This window comes from Rattus norvegicus, chromosome 5, assembly GCF_021556685.1.
Source record: "Rattus norvegicus strain SHRSP/BbbUtx chromosome 5, alternate assembly SHRSP_T2T, whole genome shotgun sequence".
Taxonomy (NCBI): Eukaryota; Metazoa; Chordata; class Mammalia; order Rodentia; family Muridae; genus Rattus; species Rattus norvegicus.
In genome coordinates, this window is record NC_141538.1 from 106,868,112 (window position 1) to 106,895,833 (window position 27,722).

General features: G+C 43.2%; 1 long non-coding RNA gene across 1 annotated transcript in view; it reads left to right on the top strand.

The window, feature by feature from the left end:
* The first annotated feature begins 23,755 nt into the window (after positions 1-23,755).
* Positions 23,756-27,722, top strand: part of LOC102547623 (uncharacterized) — a 41,405-nt gene continuing 37,438 nt past the window's right edge. The window contains exon 1 of the long non-coding RNA XR_015620956.1: positions 23,756-23,930. This is a non-coding gene — a long non-coding RNA (uncharacterized LOC102547623). The remainder of the gene's footprint in view (positions 23,931-27,722) is intronic.

Below are 27,722 nucleotides of genomic sequence, written 5' to 3' on the forward strand. Positions count from 1 at the left end.
TATGTAAAGATCTATTAAATATGCAAATTTAAAATAAAAAACATGTTAACAAGATCTATTAAGCTAAATGTCTGTAGTTGAAGAACTGAGAGGAAAGTTTTCCCCTCTTATCCCCTTCTGAACCCCATGGTTACCAAAAGGCTTGTTTGAAAATCAGTAATGAGCAGGGATTGGCAAACCTCAACCAGCTGCTGCCTGCCATCTGTCATTACAAATAAACCCTCTGGAACACAGCGGTGTCTGTCTGATGGTATGCTGACTGGCTGCTTTCAGTTTATACTGACAGAGTTAAGAAATCAGGATAGAGGACCCATGACCTGTGAAGTCAAACATATTTGCCATTTATAGACAAAGGCTTCCAACCTCCGTTTTCAACCTTTGCTCTCAAAGTGTAATCTGTAGTCTACATATATCGTCCCTGTTCACACATAATTGTTGGAGGGGATTATGGGAGTCCGGAGACATGTGACAGGGCTACAACTCAAGGGGGAAGCATTTCCAAAGGAAAGAAAGGAAACAGGATTTGGCTCAGTGGAGAAGCTGGTCCTTAAGCAGGGCTGAGATCAGTCCCCAGCACCAAAATAATAAATAACTAAGCAGAGGCACCACAAAGCACATTCTAGCTTTCTGGATTTTTAGACAGAGTTCTCTAGCATAGGTTGGCTGGAAAGTTGGAGCCATGCCTCATCCTGTGGCCCCAGAGGATTGTGATTGTGGCATAGTGAGATTCACTCACTAGAGCAAACGAACGAGAAACAAAAGCAGCTGGGTGTAGTGATTCGTACCTCTAATCTAGCAACTGGGCAGTAGAGACAGGGGGATCGCTGTGGACACTATAGTGAGTCAGGCTGGCATGAGCTAGACAAGCCCTGTCTAAATAATTAGTTAACTAGCCAATCAATCGTTAGAAGTGTTCTTTTCTCTGGCTGAGCTGGAAATGAACTGTTTGGGGCTGGGGTTGTAGCTCATCCAGTATGCCTGAGGCTGAGTCTGATCCTTAGTACAGAATAAATCTCCATGTAGTGGCATATGTCTTTGAGCACTCCATGAGGTGCTTCGAAGGAGGATCAGACGTTCAGGTCATCCTCAGCCTGAAAAACAAGAGGCTGTCTCAAAACAAAACAAAACAAAACAAAACAAAAACAACAAAAAGAGAAAAGAAGAGACTTGTTTTACTTTTAAATGGACGTGCTAATAATACCTAGGAGATATTTAGATAGACTAAAATGACTAATAAGCTCACCTTTGCTATTAATAATCTCAGGGAATCAGGCTCACAGGTTAAAGTTCCCCGAAGAGAACATGTCTTTACACCAAAAACTAGGGCAAAGGTCAGAGCCTGACAGAGAGGCTGATCACTTGCTTCCCTTTTTAGACCAGTCAACCTTTCAGCATCACGAGGTAGATCTAACATTTTAACAGGAAATGACTCCAATCTAGACCAAAGTTGGTCCCGGTGAACAATGAAACCTTACACAAGACGAAGAGGATCTGTGTCAAGTGTCGCCCAGGATGACTGGGGTGACTGTGTTGCTCAAGATGCCGGTGAGCAATCCACTTTGCAGCAGTCAGAGCCACGCCCACAGCCGGGGCGGGGCTCCGTAGTGGAGCTAGTACGGTAACCAGCATGAATAAGGCACCGGGCTTTATGACCAGCAGTGCGAAAACAAACACTCGAAACCCTGTTGCAACCAGAAGTGGGCATACACTGGTAATCCCAACTACACAGAGGACCGGAGGCCAGCCTGGACTATGTGGGACCCTGTCTCAAAAAGGAGGATGAATTTTAAAATCAATAATGTAATGTGGAATTAAGTAGTGTTTTTTTGTTGTCGTTGTTGTTGGTTTGTTTTTTGGGTTTTGTTGGGTTTTTTTGTTTTGTTTTGTTTTGTTTTGTTTTGTTTTGTTTTGTTTTGTTTTTTGAGACAACACTGGCCTTAAATTCATAGCAGTCTTCCTGTCTCTACCTCCCGAATACAGGACTGCACTCCTCAGGACCATACCCCATGCCCAGTTCACAGTGGCTTTTCGTTGTTGGATGGAACAAGGGCCCCCACACGTGTTAAACAAGTGCTCTGCCGCCCAGCCACACGCTAGTCTACCTTTCCATTGACCTTGCTCAGTAACCATGCAGGCTTTAATTTGAGATTCTCCTGCTTCATCCCAACACACAGAACTATGTACAGCTAACAGTGGCTTCTTAACTAATCCCTTATGGAAGTCCTCCGCTTCACCCCACTTGCTAAACCTGTATTTTTCAATACAGCCTCAACGTAATCCTCTGTTCAAAACCTTTTAAAGCTAGGTTTGGTGGTTCGTGCCTATAATCCTAGCACTTAGGAGACAGAGGCAGATGGATCTCTGACTTTGAGAACAGCCTAGTCTACATAATAAGACACTATCTCAAGGGGGGGGGGGCTTTAAAATGTCTCACCTTCTGACCCCTGACCCTCTAGTTACCACTCCTGCCCCTTCACCTTTGCCCCAGCTGAACCACGTGCTGACGTGTGTGGAGGCCCAGGCACAGTAGAGCGGGGAGATACATTACATCATTAAAACATGAGACCTCATGCCACAAAGGGTGTTTAGAAGGATAATGGTTTCCCGGTGAAGACATTGCATCCCGACTCCATTTCTATATGTCTGTATTTCATAACCCTTGCTCCAATGGCACAGGGATTCACAATGAAACAGGGTTTCGCCGCGTCAATCTTGATTGGCCTGGAGCTTGCCATGTAGAGCAAGCTAACCTTTGAAGTTGTGGTGCTCCTTCCGGCCCTGCTTCCCAAGGGCGGGGATCGTAGGCAGGTAGCATGTCCAGCTAAATGACTTGACTTTTTATTGCTCAGCATTTCTGTTTTGTTTTGTTTTTGTTTGTTTGTTTTTGTTTTTTGAAGAATATAAAGCAGGGCATGGCACACAAGCCTGAGCATAGAATTCTTTTTCTTTTTTTTTTAACAAACAATTTATTTTTAATCTTACGTGCATTGGTGGTTTCACTTGCATGATGTCTGTATAAGGGTGTTGGGTCCCCTGGAACAGTAGCTACTGCTCTTAACCACTGAGTCATCTCTCCAGCCCCTCTCCTCCATGCCTTCAATTTCAGTGCTCAGGAAACTAAGAGAGGCAGATATCTGAGTTCAAAGCCAGTCAGGCCTACCTGGCAAGTTCCAGGCCAGTCAGGGTTATATAATGAGAATCTGTCTTTTAAATAAAAAAAAATGAGGGGTTGGGGATTTAGCTCAGTGGTAGAGCGCTCGCCTAGGAAGTGCAAGGCCCTGGGTTCGGACACCAGCTCCGAAAAAAAGAACCAAAAAAAAAAAAACAAACAAACAAACAAACAAAGATTAGCTAAGCACGGTGTCACATGCGTGCAGCCCCAGCACTTGGGAGGTAGAGGCAGGAGAATGAGGCATTCGGGGTCATCCTTGGATAAGTGACTTTGAAACTAGCCTGAGACCCGTGAGACCAGGTCTCAAAAAAAAAAATATTTGGAAGATTTGAACATTTTCCCCAGAAGATAAGTAACTGTGCAGTAGCACTTGGGGAAATGCTCGATATAGTTAGAGATGAGGGAAATTTGAACAAAAGCCAGATATACCACTACACCCATCAGAAGAGCTGGGAATCTGACCGCACTGAGGGCCCGTGCACCACACTCAGACACTACTGCTGATATCAGAATTAGAGGGACTTTCATAAGAGTCGGTAGATGTAGCCTGGTGTAGAGTTGAAGTCTACCATGTGCAAGGCCCTGGGCTCAGGCAAAAGCAAATCTAGTGTGACTTCTTCCGGTTTACTTCACGTCAGCCAACACACACTGTGCACCAGAAGCTGGCTAAGAGGAAGAGAACGATAACGGGGCCTGGTGACAGTCACTGGGAAATGGAGACAGACGGACGAAGAGTTTGATAGCAACCAGAGCTACACAGCAAGACTCTTAGGTCTAAAAAAAAAAAAAAAAAAAAAAAGCTGGAAGATGCAGATCAGTGGTAGAAAGCTTGGGTGGTAGGTATGAGATAGTCAAGGTCTGTCTTAGCAGGGTTTTACTATTGTGAACAGACACCGTGACCAAGGTAACTCATATAAAGACAACATTTAATTGGGCCTGGCTGACAGGTTCAGAGGTTCAGTCCATTACTGCCATCAAGGCAGCATCCAGGCAGGCATGGTGCAGGAGGAGCTGAGAGTTCTACATCTTCATCTGAAGGCTGCTAGGAGAAGACTGGCTTCCAGGCAGCTATGATGAGGGTCTTAAAACCCACACTCACAGTGACGCACCTACTCTACCAAGGCCACACCTCCTAGTAGTGCCACTCCCTGAGCCAAGGATGAACGAATCATCACAGGAGTGGGGGTGGGGGTGGGGGTTAGCGTTTCTCAAGTTAGAGTCTCACTATATAACCCTGCTTGTCCTGGAACTCACGCTGTAGACCAGACTGACTTCAAGCTCCAAGTGCTGGGATTTAAGGTGTGCACCACAGCACTGGGTTTCTTTTCTTTTTTTTTTTTTTTTTGGTTCTTTTTTTTCGGAGCTGGGAATTGAACCCAGGGCCTTGCGCTTCCTAGGCAAGCGCTCTACCACTGAGCTAAATCCCCAACCCCAGCACTGGGTTTCTTATAAAATGATTTTTTTAAATGACTATTCTTCATTAAGTGTGTGCATATGCAGTTGAGTATGGGTACCCTCAGAAGCCAGAAGAGGCACTGTCAGATCCCCCGCAGCTGAACTTGCAGACTGTTCTCAGCTCTCCAATCTGGGTTGTGGGAACCAAACTCCAAACCTCTGTAAGAACGGCAAGTGCCCTTACGCCCTGAGTCATCTCTCCAGCCCCAAGACCTTTTTGCTTATTCGTTTTATGTTTTCATATTTATTTGTGTCTGTTATAGTCTCACTTTATAGCCCAAGCTACCTTAAGGCACAGGCTGCTGCTTACTCCTGGTCGGTTCGCCTCAGCTTTCCTGCATAAAGGGGCACAGAAAATGGATCTGAGTCTAGAGACGGTTCTTTGAGTAAGGCACTTGTCACTGGAGCATGAAGACCCAAATTCCCCAGAATTTATAAAAACGTTGGATGGGCATGGCCATCTTCCTCCAATCCCAGCTCTTGGATCCTAGGAATAAACTGGGTAGTAAGACTAGCCTAGGGTTGGGGATTTAGCTCAGTGGTAGAGCGCTTGCCTAGGAAGCGCAAGGCCCTGGGTTCGGTCCTCAGCTCCGAAAAAAAGAACCAAAAAAAAGACTAGCCTAACAGGTGAACTCCAGGTTCAATTGAGATACCCTGGATCAATGAATAAGGAGGAAAACAAACGATCAAAGAAAACCCTGCGCCAGCCTTGGGCCTCCACAGGCATGCGCACCTGTCAGCCTCCTCCCACACCCATTCCACGTGCAGATGACTCTGATTTCTAACTCTTGCTAGCGGGAGGAGCGAGGAGCGGGGCACCTGTGCCGCTGCGCATGCGTAAAGGTCTGAGGACTTCATATGGGTTTCTGAGTTCTTCAGGGTTGTGTGACAAACACCTTTCTCCACGGAAACCATCTCATTGCCTCCCCCTAACCCCCGGCTGTTTTGGACACAGAGTTTCATGTAACCCAGGATGGCTTGAATCTTGCTATTTGGAAAGAATGGATTTGAACGCCTGATTTTCCTGCCTTCACCTCCCAAGTGCTAGGGTTACATGCCTGGTACAAAGCCAAGAGTTATGCACTTGTCTTTTTTTTTTTTTTTTTCGGAGCTGGGGACCGAACCCAGGGCCTTGCGCTTCCTAGGTAAGCGCTCTAACCACTGAGCTAAATCCCCAGCCCTGCACTTGTCTTTTTTTAATTTCTGGTTGTTTCGTTTTGTTTGGAGATGAAGCCTGTAGCTTGGCTGTCCCCGCTAGCAGCTCTGTCTGTCTGTCCCAGAACTTGCTTTGTAAATCAGTCTGGCCTTGAACTCAACAGAGATCTGCCGACTCTGTTTCCCGAGTGCCAAGATTTAAAGGTGTGTACCACCACACCGGGCTCTCTTTCTCCTCTGTACTCTCTACTCTTTCTCCTCCCCTGCTCTTAAACACGGATACATAATTGCCTGGGACTCCACCCGGCAACTTTGGGTTAGAGATGTTGAGAGCATTTGGTGCTCTTGCAAAGGATCTGAGTTCACTTTCTAGCATCGACATGATGTAGCTCATATCCACCTTTAACTCCGTCCAAGGGATGTGACACCCTCTTCTGGCCTCCATGAGCACCTGTACACATGTGCATGTACTCGCACATAAACACTCATACATATATGAATATATAAATAAGAATGTAGAAACCTGAACATTCCAGGCAAGTGCCCTACTGCCGTTCTACATCCTTGGCTGTCCCACACACACCAAGAAAGTTCCACAGAAAAGGTGGCGTGAGCTGCTCTTGAAACACAAATGTTCATCTGTGGAGTACACTGACCCCTTCACAAGGAAGTGAAATGCTCAATGATAGAACATGATAGAACTATGACATCTCCTGCTAGGTGTGGGGGTGCATGCTTATAATACCAGCTCCTAGGAGGTAGAACCTGTAGGATTAAGAACAAAATCAGGGCTGGAGAAGCATCTCAGCGATTATGAGCACTTGCTGGTTTTCCCAAAGGATCTAGGTTCAAGTCCCAGCACCATATGGTGGCTCATAATTGTCCATAGCTCTCTCTGTGGGCACCAAGTATGCACGCGGTGCACAGACACACATGCAAGCAAAACCTCATACGTATAAAAATGAAACACATTGGGGCTGGGGATTTAGCTCAGTGGTAGAGCGCTTACCTAGGAAGCGCAAGGCCCTGGGTTCGGTCCCCAGCTCCGAAAAAAAAAAAAAAAAAGAAATACATTTATTTTCGGAGACAGAGTTTCTTTGTAGCCCTGGCTGTCCTGGAACTTTCCAAAGACCAGGCTGACTTCACACTCAAAGATCACCTGCTGCTTCTGTCTCCCGAGTTCTGGGATGAAAGGCACGCTCCTCAAGCCCAATTTGAAGTAAATATTTTTAAAAGTTATTTTAAAGAGTTAAAAGTAGTTCTCAGTTACATAGTAAGTTGGGAGCCAGCTTTTTCTACATAAATCCTTGTAAAAACAAACAAACAAAACATATGGAGAACACATCTTTCTACACAGATGAGAGAATTAGGGACTATAATTAGCAAGAAACTGACATAGGGTTCTAAGTGCATGACTAAGCAAAGCAGAGATTCAGAGAGTGAGACCGGGAGCCTCTTTGGAAGACAAGCAAGAACTTCAAAATACATCACCTTTGCTTCCCACTTTCTGGGTCTTTGGTGACGTCTAATGGGCAAATAGGGAAACTACAACTACTGGACTTTCTTCCTCAAAGGAAGCTGGCCTCAAAGTCAAAGACTTGCCTGCCTCTACCTCCCAAGTGATGAGATTAAAGGCACAGGCCACCACTTTGTGACAGATTTTTCATTATATTTATGTTAAAAAAAAATGTCCCTTTCAATCCCAGCACTCAGGAGGCAGAAGCAGGCCTATTTCTGTGAGTTTGAGGCCATCCTAGTCTGCAGAGTAAGTTCTAGGACAGCCCAGGCTGCACAAAGAAACCCTATACTGGAAACAAACAAAAAACACACCAAAAAAGGAATACATAAACAGTTTTATTATTACTTGTTCATAGTTTTTGTTTTACTGAAATAAAATGTCACGTAGCCCCAATGTTATCAAACTCTACAGGTAGCCAAGGATAACCTCAAACTCTGTTCCTGTTTCCTTCCAAGAGCTAGGCATGCACTATCACACCCAATTTACTCCACACCGCCAGGATCAAACCCAGAACTAGATGGAAAGACCCTCTTGCTGAAGACATCACACACTTTGGGTGCAGGATGTAGAGAAGTCAGTCTGGAACTGCAATGGGCGCTTCTTCCTCATGACTGACTTTCTTAGTGCTGGAGATATAAACAGGCTGCAGGGGAGAACTGTCAGCAAGAGTTTTCCTCAGCTGTGTACTTTGCCTGCTTTTCTTCCAACCTGATAAGTAAGACATGCCCATTGATACAATAATGGCAGAATGCTCATGGAAATGACAAACTGTCATCATCATCATCATCATCATTATTTACGACAATGACGACGACGACGACGACGACGACGACGACGACGACGACTACTACTACTACTACTACTACTACTACTGAATCTGAGGCCTGCTCTGTGGAACATAAAACCATGCCAGGGAGTTTGGTAGAACAGATTGAGACCGGGAGATTCGGTGGGCACATACCTGAGGCTTAGGCGACTTCCAGCTCCCGACCAAATTCCTGACTTGGAGGACGTGCGCTCCTCACCTAAAAGAGACACGACCTGTGGTCACGTAAGCCCAAAACAGAGTTCTCCATGCTAATGAGGTGCCTAGAGGCCCAGAGGGCTTAACCAATAAGCTTTCCTTTCCAGACATTCCTCCCTGCAAAAGATATTTAATCTCAGGCCCACCCTGAGAAGAGGGTATGGTTATGCATCTATTTGACCAACCAATAAACTGTTTAGAACCATGGACCGTCTCTTTCATCAAGATCCGCAATGGGGAACCATAGAGAAGACATTCCACTGTTCTCCCATAGAGGGCCTCTGTTTGCTCTAGACAGAACTGCCACCAAGCCTACATCCGCCAAGCTAAGGACAATCACCGCTGACCCTGTTCTCTGCTCTTTCACGACTCCCAGCAGAGCCTGGAAGTCCAAGAGTCCAAGAGTCTGAGAACGCCATAGCCCTAACCTCGTCACAACCTGGGGAGAACCCTGAACCAGCTTAGCTTTCCCATCTCTCAGTTCGCACTTTCCTGCCCTCCGCCCTCGGAGCAGAGTGGTGTCTCGACGCTCCCCTAAAGCCCCACACCCACAGCACGGGAAAGTGGACTTGAACCGACACTGTTCCACCAGAGGGAAGTCAAATCCAGCACTATAAATCTGGTCAAATGCCTGTGGCTAGGGCGTGGGGTCACAGCCCCTAGTGGGGGAGCTAGTGCTACTGTTTTGCCATATGAACACAAAGTTCCGATCAAGTTGCCTTCTAAATATTTATATCTGTGTTCCTAGATTTGTGCTGTCGACTTTGGTCACAGAAACTTCTTTTTGTAGTGGGCAATGGCTGCTTCAGAGACTCATAACATTGCAGAAGCGTGAGTGGGAATCCAGGGCTGGAGAAAGGTGTGGAGTGTTGTGTAATGCTGTCTTCTGGGCACGACAGGACTGTTACCTTCTTGCATTCTCGGCAGTTGGGACCATACCAGATTAGGCCTGTTAACATTCCATCACGAGGTCTCTCATCTCTGTCTGAGGATAATCGTTGCTAGGGAGGAGGGGCTTAAAGGGCTCAACCCTTCCCAGAGGATCTATAGGCAATTTGCTGGGGAAAGGAAAGATTTGATTCTGTGGTAGAACCACTGGTAAGGTACGCCGCTTCTGTAAATAGTCCTCACTTCTGCTTCTGTAAGCAACCCTAATGTCTCTCAGCGAGTCATCTAAAAACAAACAAAACAACGGGGAAAGGCATGAAGATGCAAAGACAATTCGTTGGGAAAGGAAGGGGTCTGTGGGATTGGGAAGCGAACAAGAAAGGAAAGTGGAGCCTGGAGACGCGGGTCAGTGGTTAAGAGCACTGACTGTTCTTAGAGGTCAGGAGTTCAAGTCCTAGCAACCACATGGTGGCTCAAAATCATCTGTAATGGGATCTGATTCCTTCTTCTGTGTGTCTGAAGAGAGCGATAGTATACTCAGAGATATAAAATAAATAAATCTTTATTTTTAAAGGAGCATCTGTATACCTGGTGGCTTAGAGATATCTGTTAACTCCAGTTCCCAGAGACCTGATGCCTTCTTTCTGGCCTCTGTAGGCACCATGCACATTTGTGGTACACATACATTCATGCAGGAAGAACAGTAAAACATAAAATAAAAATCCAAAACAGAATAATTTTTTAAATAATTTTTTTAAAAAAGGAAAAAAGAGCTGTGTGGTGGTGGTGCATGCCTTTGATCCCAGCACTGGGGAGTAGAGGCAGGGGGAGCACCAACACAGGTAGTTGGAGGACAGGTAGGTCTACACAGCAAGTTCCAGGACAGCCAGGTATGCACAGAGAAACCCTGTGTTTTCTCTGTGTCTTGAAAAACCAAATAAAAAGTAGAGACAGATTGATATAAATGTTTTTTTAAAAAAAAAAAGGAAAAAATAGAACATATCTTAAGATTCTATTTGAGGGGCTGGAGAGATGACTCAGTGGTTAAGAGCACTGACTGCTCTTCCGAGGTTGTGAGTTCAAATCCCAGCAACCACATGGTGGCTCCCAATCATCTGTAATGGGATCTGATGCCCTCTTCTGGTGTACATGAAGACAGCTACAGTGTTCTCATATAAATAAATAAATCTTTTTTAAAAAAAGATTCTATTTGAGACCATCAGAAGTCTGAAACTATCAGAGAACCGCATCCTTCTCTCTAAGAAGGGTTAGTGGCACAAGAGAACTCAAATGAACTGATGAAGAAAGAATATCAAGTACGGACTTAGACTAGGTAGTAGCAAAAGGAATGTGACGTTCAGTAAGTTGGAGGAGACACTCATAAACATGGAGGGAAAAATTCACTAAAGAAATGACATTGAGAAAGAACTAAACAGAAATGCTGGAAACAAGTCAGTCAACAAAATAAGAAACACACTGGGAGTATCAATACACAAGACCACGCAGAAAAAAATGAGTTCTAGGTATGAAAGAGAAGGTCAAAACGACAATGATTTTAATAAAATAAAAGAAAGAAAAGTGGGCTGGAAAGATGACTTAGCAGATAAAGAGCACTGACCACTCTTCCAGAGGTCCTGAGTTCAAATCCCAACAACCACATGGTGGCTCACAACCATCTGTAATGGGATCTGATGCCCTCTTCTGGTGTGTCTGAAGAGAGTGACAGTGTACTCACATACATAAAATAAATAAATCTCTAAAAGAAAACAAAGAAAGCAAAGAGCATGAGCAAACCGTCTGGGATACAGGCGGAAAAAACCAAGCCTAAGAAACTACAGAGTAGAAAAGGAGTTGAGATAAATAAAGACATAGAGAATTTATTTATTCAATGAAATTATAGCAAAAACTCCCCCAAAACCTAGAGAAGAGAATGCATATGTAAACACAGGAGACTTAAAACTCCAAAAGCGCATGTCCATAGAAGACCTCCATAGTCTATCAGTGAAGACACCAAAACTACCAAGTAAAGAGATGATATGAAAAGCCTTAAGAGAGAAGTACCAACTCAGACACCTAAACAAATACATCAATGCTGGGAGACATGGTGACACACAACTTCAATCCCAGCACTAGCCAGACAGAGTTCAAGGCCAGCCTGGACTAGATAATGAGATCTTGCCTCATATATAATACTTTTATATAGTATAGTATAGTATAGTATAGTATAGTATAGTATGTATGATATATATATACCAAACACATTAGAATAACATAAGGTGATCTTCAGTAACTCTAAAAGCCAAGAAAGCATGAAATGATATATTTATTTCAAACCCTGAAAATAAATAATTGCTAACCAATAATTTGCTATATGTAGCAAAATTATCTCTTAAAAACTGATGAGAAAATATAAACATTTCAAGATAGGCACAGGACTGGAGAGATAGTCAGAAGTTAAGAGCACCGACTGCTCTTCTAGAGGTCCTGAGTTCAATTCCCCATCTGTAATGGGATTCAATGCCCTTTTCTGGTGTGTCTGAAGAGAGCAACCGTGTAGCGCATAAAATCAATCAATCAATAAATCTTTAAAAAAGAAAAATGACAGGCACAAACAAAGGCAATTCATTATAACAAAGCCAATATCGCAGAAAATGTTTAAGGGATTTACACAGAAGAACAGAGGTAGCTTCAGCTGTCAATGAGACACAACAGTAACCTTCGAAGAGTGGAACTCAACTGAGCAATTGCCTGGATCATATTATTCTGTAGACTGTTCTGTGGAGGATGGTCCTGATTGTTGATTGTCGTGGGAGGGCAAATCCTACTGTGGACAGCACCACTCCTGCACTGAATTGTATAAAAAAAGCAGTCTGAGCAAGCCAGAGGGAGCAAGCCAGTAAGCAGCATTCCTCTATGATCAATAGAGGACTGCTTTAAGCTTCCGTCTTCAGTTCCTGCCCTGAGTTTTCTCAGTGATAAAGTGAGATCTAAGGGTTATACGTTGAAATGAAACCCTTTCCTCCCCATATTGCATTTGATCATAGTGTTTATCATAGCCATAGAAAGCAAACTAAGACAAAAAAATATTGGCAGGAGCACAGGCAAGAATACATTTTGTGAGTAAAACAGATGAACAAAGGAGGGATAAGAAGAGATACACTATATCCGGCACAGGAAATCAGGAAATCCCTAGTACTAGGAGAGAGGTAAAAAAGAACAAACTACCAATCATCCACACAACCTTAGAAAATGGCAAGCTCCATTCAATAACAGCCTTAAACCCAGATAACTTTAACACATCAGTTAATAGACACTGGGTCACTGACTAGATTAAAAACTAAGTTTCAGGTCAGGAGAGATGGCTCAGCAATTAAAAGCATGTTCAGCTCTTGCAGAGTATCTGAGTTAAACTCCAAGTACCTATGTTGGGAATTTTGCAAATCTTGCAACTGCCTATAACTATGGCTCCAGGGAGCAATCCATTGCCTCTGGCCTCTGTGCACACTGTGTGTGCGCACACATGCACACATGAGTATGCACAAGTTTTTAAAATTTAAATGGTCCAACTACCTGTTGTTCCTCAGAAACATACCTCACCAAGCCATGACATCTAAACATTGAGAAAGGACAAAAAGGAACCTACCAAGCAAATGGAGTCCCAAACAAGAAGGCTGCTATGTATTCATAAAGAGAACAAGTTATCCAGAAAATACAGCAATCTTAAAATCTATACACCAAACACTGGCGCTCTCAGCTCCATAAAGCAAACACTAAAGCCTAAAGGGACAGTTGGTCAGAAAACAACATAGTGGGAGACTTCAATATTTTACTTTCATCTTTAAATAAGTCTCCCAAACAAAATCAGTAGAGAAACTTCAGATCATTGGATTTAATAGCATGTGCAGAATATTCCACCTGACAGAAATGAATTATACATTCTTCCAGGTGGTCCACAGAGCCTTCTCTAAAAGTGATCATAGTTTGTGTCACAAAGCAAGCCTTAACAAATACAAAAGAATAAAAGAAGTTCCTATAGCCTAACAGATCATAGTAGAATAAAGCTAGACATCAACAACGGGAAAATCAAAGAATTGTACACACACTTGGAAACTGAATAGCAACCCCCAATAAAAAAAAATTTTTTTTGATGATGATGATGATGATGATGATGATGATGATGATGATGTGTGTGTGTGTGTGTGTGTGTGTGTGTGTGTGTGTGTGTGTGTGTTGGGAGTGTGTGCACATTAGTGACACTGGGGATCAAACTCAGAGTCTTGTGCATACCAGGTAAGTACTCTATCAACTGTGCTAGCCTAGGCCCGAGATTCACTTTTAAAGGAGCAATGAATGATGGGAGAAATCAAGGAGGGACTTTAACATACCTATGATCAAATGGAAATGATAAGGATGGAGAAAAGCAATCTCTTATGGCTACTGGTGAAACGGGTCAATAATTATCCTGTCTTTCAAAGGGGAAGAGTCCAGGTACTTCTTCTGCACTGTAACAGTTCTGTTAACAAGCCTGACCACAAGAAGGGGGTTACAGGATATTTGATTATTATACATAGAAAACCTAACTTAGTGAAATATACAAGCTTAGAAAGACACTGCGTCTGTCAGATGCAGTTAGGTGGGTCATGTAGAAAGGTATTTTGGGAGTGCCTCTAAAAGCCTGTTGTAGATAAGAATGCTAAAGAGGGGTTGGGGATTTAGCTCAGTGATAGAGCGCTTGCCTAGCAAGCGCAAGGCCCTGGGTTCAGTCCCCAGCTCTGAAAAAAAGAGGAAAAAAAATGCTAAAGAATGGAGAGATCCTGCCTATTTTTAGGCAAGTTGCTTGGGAGAAGTCTTTGCTCTATGACCGGAGGCAAAGTCCTCGGGATGGCCTTGAGCGGCCCCACCGTAAAGGTGAAATGGTTTGGTCTCTGCTGACTTGACTTGGAGCCCCCCACCGTGACAATAACATGGTTCAGCCTGCCAAGAATGTAGGGGAGGAGCTTTTTTTCTTTCGGCTCGCTCTGGTTTGGCTGGGAAGAGCCTTTAGGAAGGAGCTCCGGGTATGGGCTAGGGATACTCTCTCTTGCCAGAACCACAGAGAAGCAGCCGGCAGGAAGAAGGTTTAACAGTATTCTAGGAAAGAGAGCTAAGAAGTCCTATAGGGATGGAAGGAACTCAAGAGAAAGGTAGACCAGCTCGGTAGAACGATACAGAGAGAAAGAGATTCCTAAAGAGCTAGCAGGTTAGTTGTAGAATCAGGCTTGTAAATAAATTTGTGTAGAGTTAAGAGAATAAGATTACCTTGCTGAGCGAGCAGGTTCTTATCTCAGTTCCCGCCTCCCCTGTCTTTATGGGATATCTAAATATTAGATAATTTAGAAGGATAAATATTACAAACGTCTTTCTTGTTTGGATCTGTACTCCCTAAGACTAATAGTAACATATGCCCACTCATGACGTAATAGTTGAAAATAATGCTGAAAAGCCCGTGCAGGTGTAAAAACACCTGTGCAGTAGTTCATTGTTGCCGAGACGGCCCCACTTAGCCCATCAGTACAATATATTTTCCTGCTCCTCCGCTCTGTTTCCGGTGTCTGAGTGTGCTATCTTCCCTGCCTCAGTTTCCCTCAGCATCTCTCAAGTTAAAAAGGAAACAAAAAAAAAAAAACAATATCAAAATACATTTAAAATATCAATTGAGAAACGGGAAACAAAGCAGGTGGTGGTGGTACAAAAAAATTTTTTTTTTAATCCCAGTCCGCGTGAGACAGAGTTTGAGGCTATCCTGATCTATAGAGTTCCCAGGGTGGTCAGAGCTACAGAGAAAAATCCGGTCTTGGAAAAAAAAAAAGGAAGCAGTGGGCGGGAGAGAGGTGTCAATCATCCTTTAGAGTTGGCTCCTAATGACCTGCTTTTCATAGCAGGCCCCAGCTCCTCGAATTTCCATCACCTCTCAGTAATGCAATCGAATCAAGAGTCCAGTGGGGGGTGGGGGTGGGGGTTGTCAACGGTTAAGAGCATTGACTGCTTTTCCAGAGTTCCTGAGTTCAATTCCCAACAACCACATGGTGGCTCACAACCATCTATAATGCGCTCTTCTGTTGTGACTGAAGACAGTTACAGTGCACTCATATAAATAAAGTAAATAATAATAATAATAATAATAATAATAATAATAATAATAATAGTCCACTGGCAGATTAACATCCTGAGGAAGTCAGAAGCGTCAGGACCCGGTTTCTTCTAAAACACCCCCTTCTGAACACTGCCCTGCGGGGAACAAAGCCTTCAACACATACTGAAGGCCTTCATATCCTACCCATAAAACCCAAGAAGGAAGGTGAGGTTGGGGATTTAGCTCAGTGGTAGAGCGCTTGCCTAGCAAACACAAGGCCCTGGGTTCAGTCCCCAGCTCCAAAAACAAAAAAAAACAAAAAAAACAAAAAACCAAGAAGGTGCATTGAGCCAGGTGTTCAAAGACCTGATCCGTGAACTGGGTCTGGACGTACAGGCCTGTAATTCTAGCTGCTCAGGAAACTGAGGCAGGAGAATTGCAAGGTTAAGGCCTGCCCAGGTTTCAGAGTGACTTAGTGGCCATCTTGGGCAATTTAGTGACAGCCTAATTTCAAAGTGAAAAAGTAAAGGATGGCCTGCCAACCTAGCTCAGTGGCAGAGTGCTTACATGGCATGCATGAAGTTGTATATTCAATGTCCAGTAGGCACACACCCACACGCACACGCATAGGAGAGGGCTGCCTGAGGTAAAGGAATTCAACACATAAACAAGGTCTCTGAGGTTTTTGAGTAGGAGTGTGACAGAATGACATAATGGAAAACAATTATTCAGGAAAAACCATTAAGGAGAAATCCCTCTGGCTGAGGTTATAGCTCAATGGTAGGAACCTGTTTAGATGGGGAGGAAGAAGGATCAAAAGTTCAAGGTTACCCTCTACCTCATAGTAAGTTTGAGGATGGATCTCTGTGAGCTTCAGGCCAGCCTGGGCTAATGAGAGTATCTCAAAACTACAACAATAATAAAAACGACAGTAAAGGCCAGGGATGGTGGCGTACACCTTTATTTCCAGAACTCAGGAAGTAGAGACAGATGGATCTGCATAAGTCTGAGACTAGCCTGGTCTACACAGTGAGTTCCAGACCAGCCATGGCTACATAGTAAGAACTTGTGCGCTCCCCCCCCCCAAAAAATCTAACAAATAAAAGCAACAGTAACATTTTGTACAACCTAACAAGCCACCATGGCTCTACCCCGGCTACTTTTCTGCACTATCTTGGGAATGAAGCAGCTACAGCAAAATGTAGCCAGTTTTCAAACCAGTGGATTTTTACTTTCACCAGGAGTAAATAGTAAATAGTAGGATCTGGAATGATGAGATTAAAGAATCATTATATAATTATATACATGTGTATATAATGTATATGTGGATAGCAGAAGATAACTGTGGAATCTGGTGGATTTTTTTTTCCCTACCTTTATTTAGGTTAAGGGAATTAAATTCAAGTCACCTGGCTCTAAGTCAAGGGTCTGTGCCTGGGGAGCCATTTCAATGGTCCATGATATCATTTTTTTTTTTTTTTTTTTTTTTTGGAGCTGGGGACCGAACCCAGGGCCTTGCGCTTCCTAGGCAAGCGCTCTACCACTGAACTAAATCCCCAACCCCCATGATATCATTTTAAACCAAAATTTAACTTCTAATTAATTTCGCTGAGCATGGTGAAACATATTCACTTTTAATTCCAGCACTCGGGAGGCAGGTTGGAGGATCTCTGTGAGTTCAAGGTCAGCCTGGTGTACATAGTGAGTTCTAGGATAGCCAGGACTATGTAGAGAGACTATCTCAAACAACAAAAAACCCCCTGAATAAATAATAAATGAAGATACACACACACACACCACACACATACATATTTAAGTAACTTTGTAAGTTGGGAATTGTGACAATAAGCCTTTATCTCAGATACCTTATGTAAGAAAATATATATATAGATTTATGTACATACTGGATAGTAATTTTTTTAAATACTTAAACCTTTACCTCACCTCATTTCTATCCTTGAGAGCAGCGATACCTCACCTCATTTCTTTAGAAAAAAGACATATTTATTTTATGTTTATACCTGTTTGTGTGCATGTATTGTACATGCATCTCTGGTGCCCTTGGAGGTCAGTAAAGAACCCTGGAACTAGATGTGCAGATGTTTATAAGCCAACATGTAGGTTCTGGGAACTGAACCCAGGTCCTCTGCAAGAGCTTCAAGTGCTCTTAGCCACTGAGTCATTGCTGCAGCCCCCATTCCCACCTCACTTGTGTACTTCTCAACTCCATGCAGTTTCCAAGTCAGATGCTTGTAAGCCAGAAGAAGGCCAGCAGAGGGACAAGATAACTGGGCATGGTATACCCTGTAATCCCAGCACTCAGGAGGCAGAGGCAGGCAGGCCTATTTCTGTGAGTTTGAGACCACCCTGTGATACATGACATCATGTCTTAAAAAAAGCAAAAACAGGGTGTTGTAAAAATATAAAAAATAAAAGCTGTCTTTTATCCCCCCCTAGGTCCGGCCCCACAGTGCCCCAAGACATCTGCTAGATAATCTTGTCAGAGCACACATCCCAACTCCATGGAGGGCCAGACTCTCTAGCCGCCACACTCTCCCAAAGTCAAATCGCCACATGAAAGAACACACAACACAATAACCTTTGATCTAATTGATAAGATATAGTTGCCCACCTAAACATACAAAGCCCAGTACCATCCATCCCTTAAGAACATTCATAACAACCTGTAAAGGTTCATCGTGTAACCTTAACGTCAGCTTCCATGTCGTCTCTCCACAGCTACTCTGCCTGTCCCTTCTCTCTCAAACTTTTCTCCTGCCCAACCTTCCTTCTCATCCAATGACAGGCCTCGTTCTATCTTGTACCTGCCTACACCTGCGTGATGACATCATCCCACAGCAGGGGGTTGGAGAGATGGCTCAGTGGTTAAGAGCACTGACTGCTCTTCCAGAGGTCTTGAGTTCAAATCCCAGCAATCACATGGTGGCTCACAACCATCTGTAATGAGATCCGATGCCCTCTTTTGGTGAGTCTGAAGACAGCTACAGTGTGCTTAAATTTAATAAATAAATTAATTCAAAAGAAAAAAGCAAGCAACTCTGGAAAAACAAAAAATGACTTCTCTAACAATACTTGTTAGCATAAAATGCAATAAAGTTTATACTCATTAAAAGATACTAGAGGCAGGAGAAATGGCTCAGAGTTTGTGATCATTTGCTGCTCTCACAGAGGACAAACCTTAGGTTCCCAGCATCTATGTGGTATCTGATAGCAGGGATAATACTTATGCATGCATTCAAGTAGGCAGAACATCTAAGTCCATGGAATAAACATAAACATATATAAATAAATTACACAATTCACTACTATAATTTATCAATATATAGTATAATTAATGAATGACTCATGAAGATATTGGGCAATATCATTGGAGCTCTTTTTTGGTTTTTGGGTTTTTATTTTTTATTTTTTTATTTTTTTTAAATGATTTTATTTACTTAATGAATATGAGTACACTCTAGCTGTCCTCAGTCACACCAGAAGAGGGCATCGGATCCTGTTATAAATGGCTGTGAGCCACCATGTGGTCGCTGGGAACCGAACTCAGGACCTCCGGAAGAGCAGACAGTGCTCCCAACCACTGAGCCATCTCTCCAGTCCGGGTTTTTATTTTTATATATAAGATCACACATTGTAGTCCAGGTTGGCCTAGAAATCATTATATAGCCCAGGCTAGTCTCCAATTCATGGTAATTCTTTACTTAGCTTCTGAATACTATGATTACCATCATATTTGGTTGGTGCTTTTTTTTTTTAAGATGGTCTTACTTCGTAGCCAAGGCTAGCCTGAAACTTACTGTGTAACCGAAACTGGTTCCCAATTCATGACATTCTTGTCTCGGGCTCTTGAATGTGGGGATTATCAGTGTATAGTACCACAAAAGCTAAGTTAATATTGCTTTTGGATAAAAACTTTCTTAGGACAAGCACTGACTATGCTAAAACAAACTGTCAGCTAATTGTAAAACCCACACATCTTTATGCCATAAAATAATTTTAGCTACCTGTGCTGCATTGTGGGTTGTTTTCCTGGCAACAGGGCACAAATTTGAGTCCTCTGAGTAGGGAGCCAGGCCTGCCGAACTGTCCAGATTGCCGAGATTGACATGGAAACCCACACTGATAGTGGGCAGCACTTTCTGGTAGCAGTCCAGATCAAAGAGGCATGGAGGAAGGAAGATTGCTAGCCTCTCCTCCAAGCCAACTCACCCTGTGGTGCTGCTGATCCCTCGCTATTAGAACCAGGGTTTTCTGGTTTCAGTGTTCCCTAGAACTAGTAGCTTTTTAGGAACCTTCCAAGATTTTGGCTCAGGGGGTTGGGGATTTAGCTCAGCGGAAGAGTGCTTGCCTAGCGAGCGCAAGGCCCTGGGTTCGGTCCCAGCTCCGGAAAAAAAAAGAAAGAAGAAAAAAAGAAGAAGAAGAAAAAAAAAGATTTTGGCTCAGATTGGGACTGCTGAGGTTCCCAGCCTGTGGACTGAGAAAGTATTTGTTTCTCAGCCTGTCAGGTATTATTTTGCCATGACCAGCAAGGCCTTGGTAGGGACAGAATGACAAGGCTCCTGCCCCTGGGGCAGTGTCAGCAGACAGGGCCCTGGAGGTGGCTGCTGAGAGTAAGGCTCGTTTGAATAACAATGTACATATTTTACATTCCTCCTCCAAGGAAAGTTCTTTCTGCTAATGCTAATGACTTCATGACGTAAAAATAAAAGACTGGGCTTATGATCTGCAGGACATGAGTTATCCAGAGAATTTTTTAGAATAGCAAAGGAGAACTGCTTGAGAAGTGTCTGGAGCAGAACATAAAGAGCTGACTGGAGATCTCCAGGCAGAGCAGAACAGAGAAGATCAGGAAAGCTGTCTCACTCAGAACACAGGTTGTCAGCTTGGACCCACAATTTGACTTCACTAAAGTCGCCCCTTCCTCAGATGCCCTCTCCAAGCCGAGGCTGGTCCTTGGTGTTATTTAGCTGTGGTTGCTATTTTAACATATGCTGACCTAATAAATTCACACATCTCTATATATATAAATTTTACACACACACACACACACCATTGATTCTGTTCCTCTACAGTGCTGACAGTGTTTCTTAAAAAATAATACTTTATGTGTGTTAGTGAATGTTTTGTCTGCACATATGTCTGTATATGATGTGCATACCTGGTTCCTATGCATGTTGGAAGAAGGCACTGAATCCCCTGGAACTGACATAACAGGTATGTATGAGCTGCCATGTAGGTGCTGGGAACTGAACCCAGGAACTGAACCCAGCCATGTCTTCAGCCTCTGTGCCATGTGTTCTTTGTGAAACTGTTTGAAGCTGTCGGATGGGACCAGAGGTTTTGCTCAGGGAAGTTGGCATGCTTAGCCTCCTGAAGGCACCAAAACCTCCTTTGGTGCAGCACCAAAGGTGGGGAGTTGAGATCTGCAAGTCCAAGCCAAAGTGGATGGTTTATTATTTATAACAGGTTTTAGGGTCTTTCCTTTCCTTTCCTTTCCTTTCCTTTCCTTTCCTTTCCTTTCCTTTCCTTCCCTTCCCTTCCCTTCCCTTCCCTTCCTTTCCCTTTCCTTCCCTTCCCTTCCCTTCCCTTTCCTTTCTTTTCATTTCCTTTTTGCTTTTTCAAGACAGTGTTTCTCTGTGTACTAGTCCTGTCTGTCCTGGAACTCACCCTATAGACCAGGCTGGCCTCAAATTCAGAGATCCACATGCCTCTCTGCCTACAAATGCTGGGTTTAAAGGATTGTTACCACCACTGCCCAGCTGGCTTTGAGGTTCTTAAGCATTCTGTTCCACTGATGTTGAACTTTTTAAAAGGCATTTATGTACAGGTTTGCGTACATCTGTGTGCTAGACTTGATAGCCAGTAAACCCCAGACATTTTCTAGTCTCTGCCTCCCCAGTACTGGGAGCAAGCAAGCACCACTATGCCTAACATTTTTATGAGTGAGAACTCAACTCTTCATGCTTGTGAGGCAAATACTTTACCCACTGAGCCATTACGTATTATACTCTATATCTAGGGTCCCAATGCTCTTTAAAATCAGCCTTGTGGGCCAGTGAGGTAGCTTAGTGGATAAAGGTGCTCACTGCCAAGCCTAACCACTCAAGTTTGACTCCCCAGGGCCCACATGGCAGAAGGAAAAAACTAATTCCCAAAAGTTGGCCTCTGACCTTCCCACGTGTTTGTTCAACTGGGTTCAAGGCTCTTAATCCCACCACATGGGAGGCCTAGGTAGGCAAACCTCTGTGAGTTTGAAGTTAGCCGGGCCTACATAGTGAGTTCAGGCCAACTAGGGCTGCAAAACAAAACAAAACACCAAAAAGATAGGACTGAAAGATGGCTTAGCAATTAAGATCATGTACAGACAGCTCTTGCAGAGGACAAGATATTGGTTCCCAGCATCCGCATCTAGAAGCTCACGACCACCTGTAACTGTGCTTCAGAGGGACTGAGTTTGACTTTCGTAGACACCTACACTCACACGCATGCCGCTGCCCACTACACACACACACACACACACACACACACACACACACACACACACACGGGGACAATAAAAATGAAATATTTTTTTAAAGTGCATATATACAAGAACAATAAACAAGTGTAATTTTAAAAAATTTACCTTACTCTCTTTTTTTTTTTTTTCTTGGAGCTGGGGACTGAACCCAGGGCCTTGCACTTCCTAGGCAAGCGCTCTACCACTGAGCTAAATCCCCAACCCTACTCTCTTTTTAAATCAATGCTACAAAGAGAATATTATTGCCACCCAGTTGGAGACAGGGGAGGCTTAAATACTGTGGTCCTCTGTCCCTAGTGTTAGTTAGCATTTTGTCTAAACTCCACTTTACAGTTACCTGGCAACAGCCAGGTGTGTCTAAGCTCTGCCCCACAGTTACCTGGCAACAGCCAGTATGCCTTACTCACTGTAAAAGGGGCTGCTTGCTCTCTCTCTCTCTCTCTCTCTCTCTCTCTCTCTCTCTCTCTCTCTCTCTCTCTCTCTCTCTGGCTTTCTCTGTCTCTACTACCCTCTCAACTCCCCTCCCCATGCCCTCAGGGGAAGGGATGCCTCAGCATGGGCCCTAGGAGGCGCCCTCTTGCTTTATGCCTGAGGACAGGTCCACCAAACATATTCCTTCTCCCCTTATCTTTTTTAAAACACACACCCAGCACACTCTTAGCCTGCTTGCTTGCTTGCTTGCTTTCGAGCTTTGTTGCTTAGCATGCTCACGTGTGTGTACCTGTGTATTTAATTGTGTATGTGTGTGGAGTTTTTATTTTGAGTTTTTTGAGACAGGGTCTCCTCAATGACAATCCTTTTGACTCAGTCTTCCAAATGCTGGGGTATCTGGTGACTTAAAAATCTCTATTTTGGATATAGTTACTCATGGTTGCTTGTGAATGCTGGCTTAGCTGAGTTTAGTTTCTGCGAAACGGTGAGTTGAGCATGTGCACACAGGTATGATCCCAGCCCTCAGAAAGCAGAGGCAATCACATCTCTGCAAGTAGGAGGCCAGCCTGGTCTACATAGTCTACAGGGCAACCAGCAACGTTTCAGGACAGTGAGGACTAAATAGAGAGACCCTATATCAAACAAACAAGAAAAACAAATTACATCAGGTGTAGTGGTGCATACTTGTAATCCAAGCACCTCAGAGGTTGAGGTTTACAAATTTAAAATCATTCTGGGTTACAGAGTAAGACTCTTCTCACTAAAGAAAATACCTGGGTTCCTGTTTATTTGTTTGTTTGTTTGTTTGTTTTAATCCCGAAATAAAACAAAACCCCTCACAGTTTGCTATGTCTTTTGTCTTTCCCTAGAGACAGTGCTATTCTATTTACATTTTTTAAATGTAGGTAACCCTCGCGTTATGTTTTGGAGAAAAAAATGACCTAAATTTGGTAAAGTAAGTACAAGAAACTGGGGCTGTGCGTAGTCTCCTTTGAAGTCTTAGAGAACAGTTAGACAACGTTGTCTGCACTAAGAAAACAGCCCACCCTCTTACCCTTTCATCCCCACCCACCGGTTGGAAGGAGTTACTTCATTTTGCAGCACGGCCAGCCTCTCCCCCACCCTAGCCCCAAGTTTTTTTTTTTGTTGTTGTTGTTTTTTTGTTTTGTTTTCTTTTGTTTTGTTTTGTTTTGTTTTTTTTAATGTTTCTTCCGTGAGCCCGGCCCAGGCAGAATTTCCGCAGCCCATTCTGGACATTTCCACACAGTTGAAATTAGGTCAAAGAGAAAATCTAGAGCGGTCTGAGGGAGAAAAAAATCCCTGGGCTGCATCACGCAAACTGGGTTGAGGAGGACAACGCGTCCCTTGCCGTTTGCTCTGGTGAAGGCTGGTGCCTGTCACATGTGCCTCAGACCTTTCTGCTCAGGGCAGCTGACTTCTGAGTCACCGTGGTTTAGGAGAGCGCTCTCAAACATCAGGCTGCCTAACCACCATCTGATGGCTTCTTCGCACCGAGCCAGTTAGAAATGCAAGAACAGCCGCAGGGCTGCTGGCTCTTCATTATTTTAAGAAAATCTTTGCTCTGTTTTTGATCATGGCTGCAAATTAACAACAGATATGAAAACCAAGCTGGTAAGTGGGATTCCCATCTGGGAAGTTGGAGCGGTGCCAGCTCTTATTAGTCACCAACATCAGCTAAGGGTGGAGCACACTAACAGGATAAAACATTAAACCAAAAGCAATACTTCCTTATAATGTCCCTTTTCGTTAGAAATCTTCAAAATGCGAGCCTAGCATGCTTAACAAGCCAACACTATATTTAGGTGCTTTGGGAAGCCATGTTTATTTTACTTTCCTCTCTTCAGCTGTTGGAGAATGTTGCTGGGTATACAAAAAAAAAAAAAAAAAAGAAGAAAGAAAGAAAGAAAGGAAGAAAGAAAGGAAGAAAGAAAGAAAGAAAGAAAAAAATAAACTTTCCCTGTTAAATTGGCCTCCATTGCAAGAAGGCCTCTAGAAACCTTAAAACTTTGGCAACTTTAAACAAATGTATTTATCAGTTTATTCCAATGAACAGGAAACAGTACAGCGCTATATATAATGTGTTGGAACTTGGAACCCAGTGCCTGCTTGCATGATATGCTTAATGAACATCCTTAACTGACGGAATATTGGCAGTTCACACTGTAATGTAACTGCAGCACTGTCAGGGCCTGAGGAGACAGAGGCAGGAAAAGCATAGTAAACTCAAGGCCAGGATGGACCACAGAGTGAGATCCTTTCTCCAAAACAATAATGAAAATCATGTAACCGATTGGTGTGATCATCTTGCTAGCCCTAACCACAGTAGCAATGACGAGTGGCTCTGAGTTTATTTCCACTTCTGCGGTGGGGAGTGTCGCTCTTCAGCGGATTACAGGTGCGTAGGAAACAATGTTCAGGAAGTGGAAGCTCACTGGTTTGCTTGGTTTGCTCTCAGGATTTTTGTTTGTTTTGTTTCTGTTTGTTTGCTTGAGAGTCTTCCTGTAGAAAACCCTTGAGTGGCTAGATATTTGCCGTGCAGTGGTGCTGGTCTCAAACTCCAGGAAATCTTCCTGTACAGCTGCCAAATGCAGGAGTTACAGGTCTGTGCCACCCCAACCTGCTAGTTTTTCTTTCTTTCTTTCTTTTCTTTATTATTGTTTTTGGTCTTACTATTTGCTTTTTTTTTTTCTGAAGAGTTTTTTTTTAATATTTTATTTATTTATTATATATTATGATTACACTGTCGCTATCTTCAGACACACCAGAAGAGGGCATCAGACTCATTTCAGATGGTTGTGAGCCATCATGTGGTTGCTGGGATTTGAACTCAGGACCTTGGGAAGAGCAGTCGGTGCTCTTAACCACTGAGCCATCTCTCCAGCCCGAAGAGTTTTTTTTTTCACTCTGCTATTTAAGGCATAATACTAAGGACAGGTAATATTTTCTAGAAATAAAGTTGAATAGTATTTATTGACATACCTGAGTATATTCAGAAGTTGGAATGAATAGAAATAATTAGATATAATTTTATTGTCTTTTTTAAAAGATTTTATCTATTTTTAATTTGTGTCGAATGTTTGCTGGCATGTGTGTATGTGTGCCCCGTTCATGCCCAGTGCCCAGGGATATCAGAAGAGGATGTTGGTTGTTCTGGAACTGGAGTTATGGCAAGTTGTGAGCCATCATGTGGCTGTTGGGAACCAAAGGCAGGTCCTCTGCCAGACCAGGGTCTTAGTCAAGGTTTCTAGTGCTATGAAGAGACACCATGACCATAGCGACTCCCTTTTTTTTTTTAAGATTTATTTATTTATTATATATATGTATACTGTAGCTGTCTTCAGACACACCAGAAGAGGGCATCAGATCTCATTACAGATGTTTGTGAAGTACCATGTGGTTCCTGGGAATTGACCTCTGGAAAAACAGTCAGTGCTCTTAACCACTGATCCAGCTCTCTAGCCCTGACCATAGCAATTTTTATAAAGAAAGCATTTGATTGGGGCTGGCTTACAGTTCAGAGGTTTAGTCCATTATCATCATAGTGGTAAGCACAGCAGCACACAGACAGACAAGGTGCTAGAGAGGTAGCTGAGAGTTCTATACCCTGATCAGCAGGCAGCAGGACACTTGGCATAGCTTGAGCATAGGAGACCTCAAAGCCCACCCACACTTCTTCCAACAAGGCCACATCTACTCCAACAAGACCTCACCTTCAAATAGCACTACTCCCTATGGACCTAAAGAGGCCATTGTTATTTTAAACCACCACAATCAGCTAAGTATTCTTAACCACTGAGGCATTTATACAGTCCCTAATACATAATTTTTCATCCATTCATTATTTGAAAAGAATCTTAATCAATCATATGGAGCTATTTGTTGTTTTAATATTCTGTATCATCTTAAGTTTTTTTTTTTTTCCTTGAACACCTGCCTCGAAAAGGCAACAAAGAAACAAAGAACAACGACAACAAAAAGAAAGAAGAAATAACAAGGGCTGGAGAGATGGCTCAGTGGTTAAGAGCACCGACTGCTCTTCCTGAGGTCCTGAGTTCAAATCCCAGCAACCACATGGTGGCTCACAACCATCTGTAATGGATCTGATGCCCTCTTCTGGTGTGTCTGAAGACAGCTACAGTATACTCATATACAATAAATAAAATCTTAAAAAAAAAGAAAAGAAAAGAAGAAATAACAAATGCTGGCCAGAGTGCAGAGAAATGGGAAGACTTATCCACGGGTGGGAGTGTAAACTGGTACAGCCACTTTGGAAATCAGTCTGGAGGCTACACAAAACTAACTAATAATACGACTACCACATGAGCCAGCTATGTCACTGCTGGGCACACACCCAAAGGACTCTCAGTCCTAGCACAGACACATGCTTATCCATGTTTATCGCTACTTTATTCACAATAGTAAGGAAATGGAATCAGCCTTGATCTCCAGCAGTTGATGAATGAATAATGAAATGTGGAACATATACACAGTGGAAGTTTATCTACTCATAAAGGAAAAGAAATCAGTAAAACGGGTGGAGATTGGAAAGCATTATACTGTAGAAACAACCCATACTCAGAAAGTAAAATACTGTGTACTCTCTCCCACATGCAGAGCCTAACCTCTCGCTATAAAGCATGTGTATGGAGGCCGAGAGGTGACTCAGTGGTTGAGAGCACTGGCTGGCTGTTCTTCCAGAGGACCCAGGTTCAGTTTCTAGAATGCACATAGTGACTCGAAACAGTTTGCAACTTTTGTTCTAGGGGAATTCAGTGTTTTCTTCTGGCCTACACAGGTACTACATACACATGGTGTACAGTCATACATGCAGGCAAAACAGCCATTCAAATAAAATAAGAAAGCAAATCTCAAAAGTATTTTTTTAAAAAAAAAATATGTGTATCTAGGTGATAAGTGTAGGTGAAGGCCAGGAATCTTGAAAGAGGCCATTGGTCTAGAACACAAAGACTTTAAGGAAAGGGTTGGGAACACAGGGGGTAAAGCAGAAGGAAGAACAGAAGGGCCAAAGAGTACAGTAGAAAAAGAACCAGGGCAGGGAGATGATAGAAAGAGGGGAGAAGGCTCAACCAAAATTCCCGGGTGAAAACCTATGACTTTGTAATCTACTTTTAAAAGTAAAAATAAGGAGTGAAGAGGTGGGGGTTGGGGATTTAGCTCAGTGGTAGAGCGCTTGCCTAGGAAGCGCAAGGCCCTGGGTTCGGTCCCCAGCTCCGAAAAAAAAAAATAATAAAAAAAAAAAAAAAAAAAAAAAGGAGTGAAGAGGTAGCTCAGGGTTTGTTTGGTTTTTTTTAAATTGGATATTTTTTACTTACATTTCAAATGTTATCCCCTTTCCTGGTTTCCCTTCCATAACCCTCCTATCCCTTCCCACCTCCCCATTCT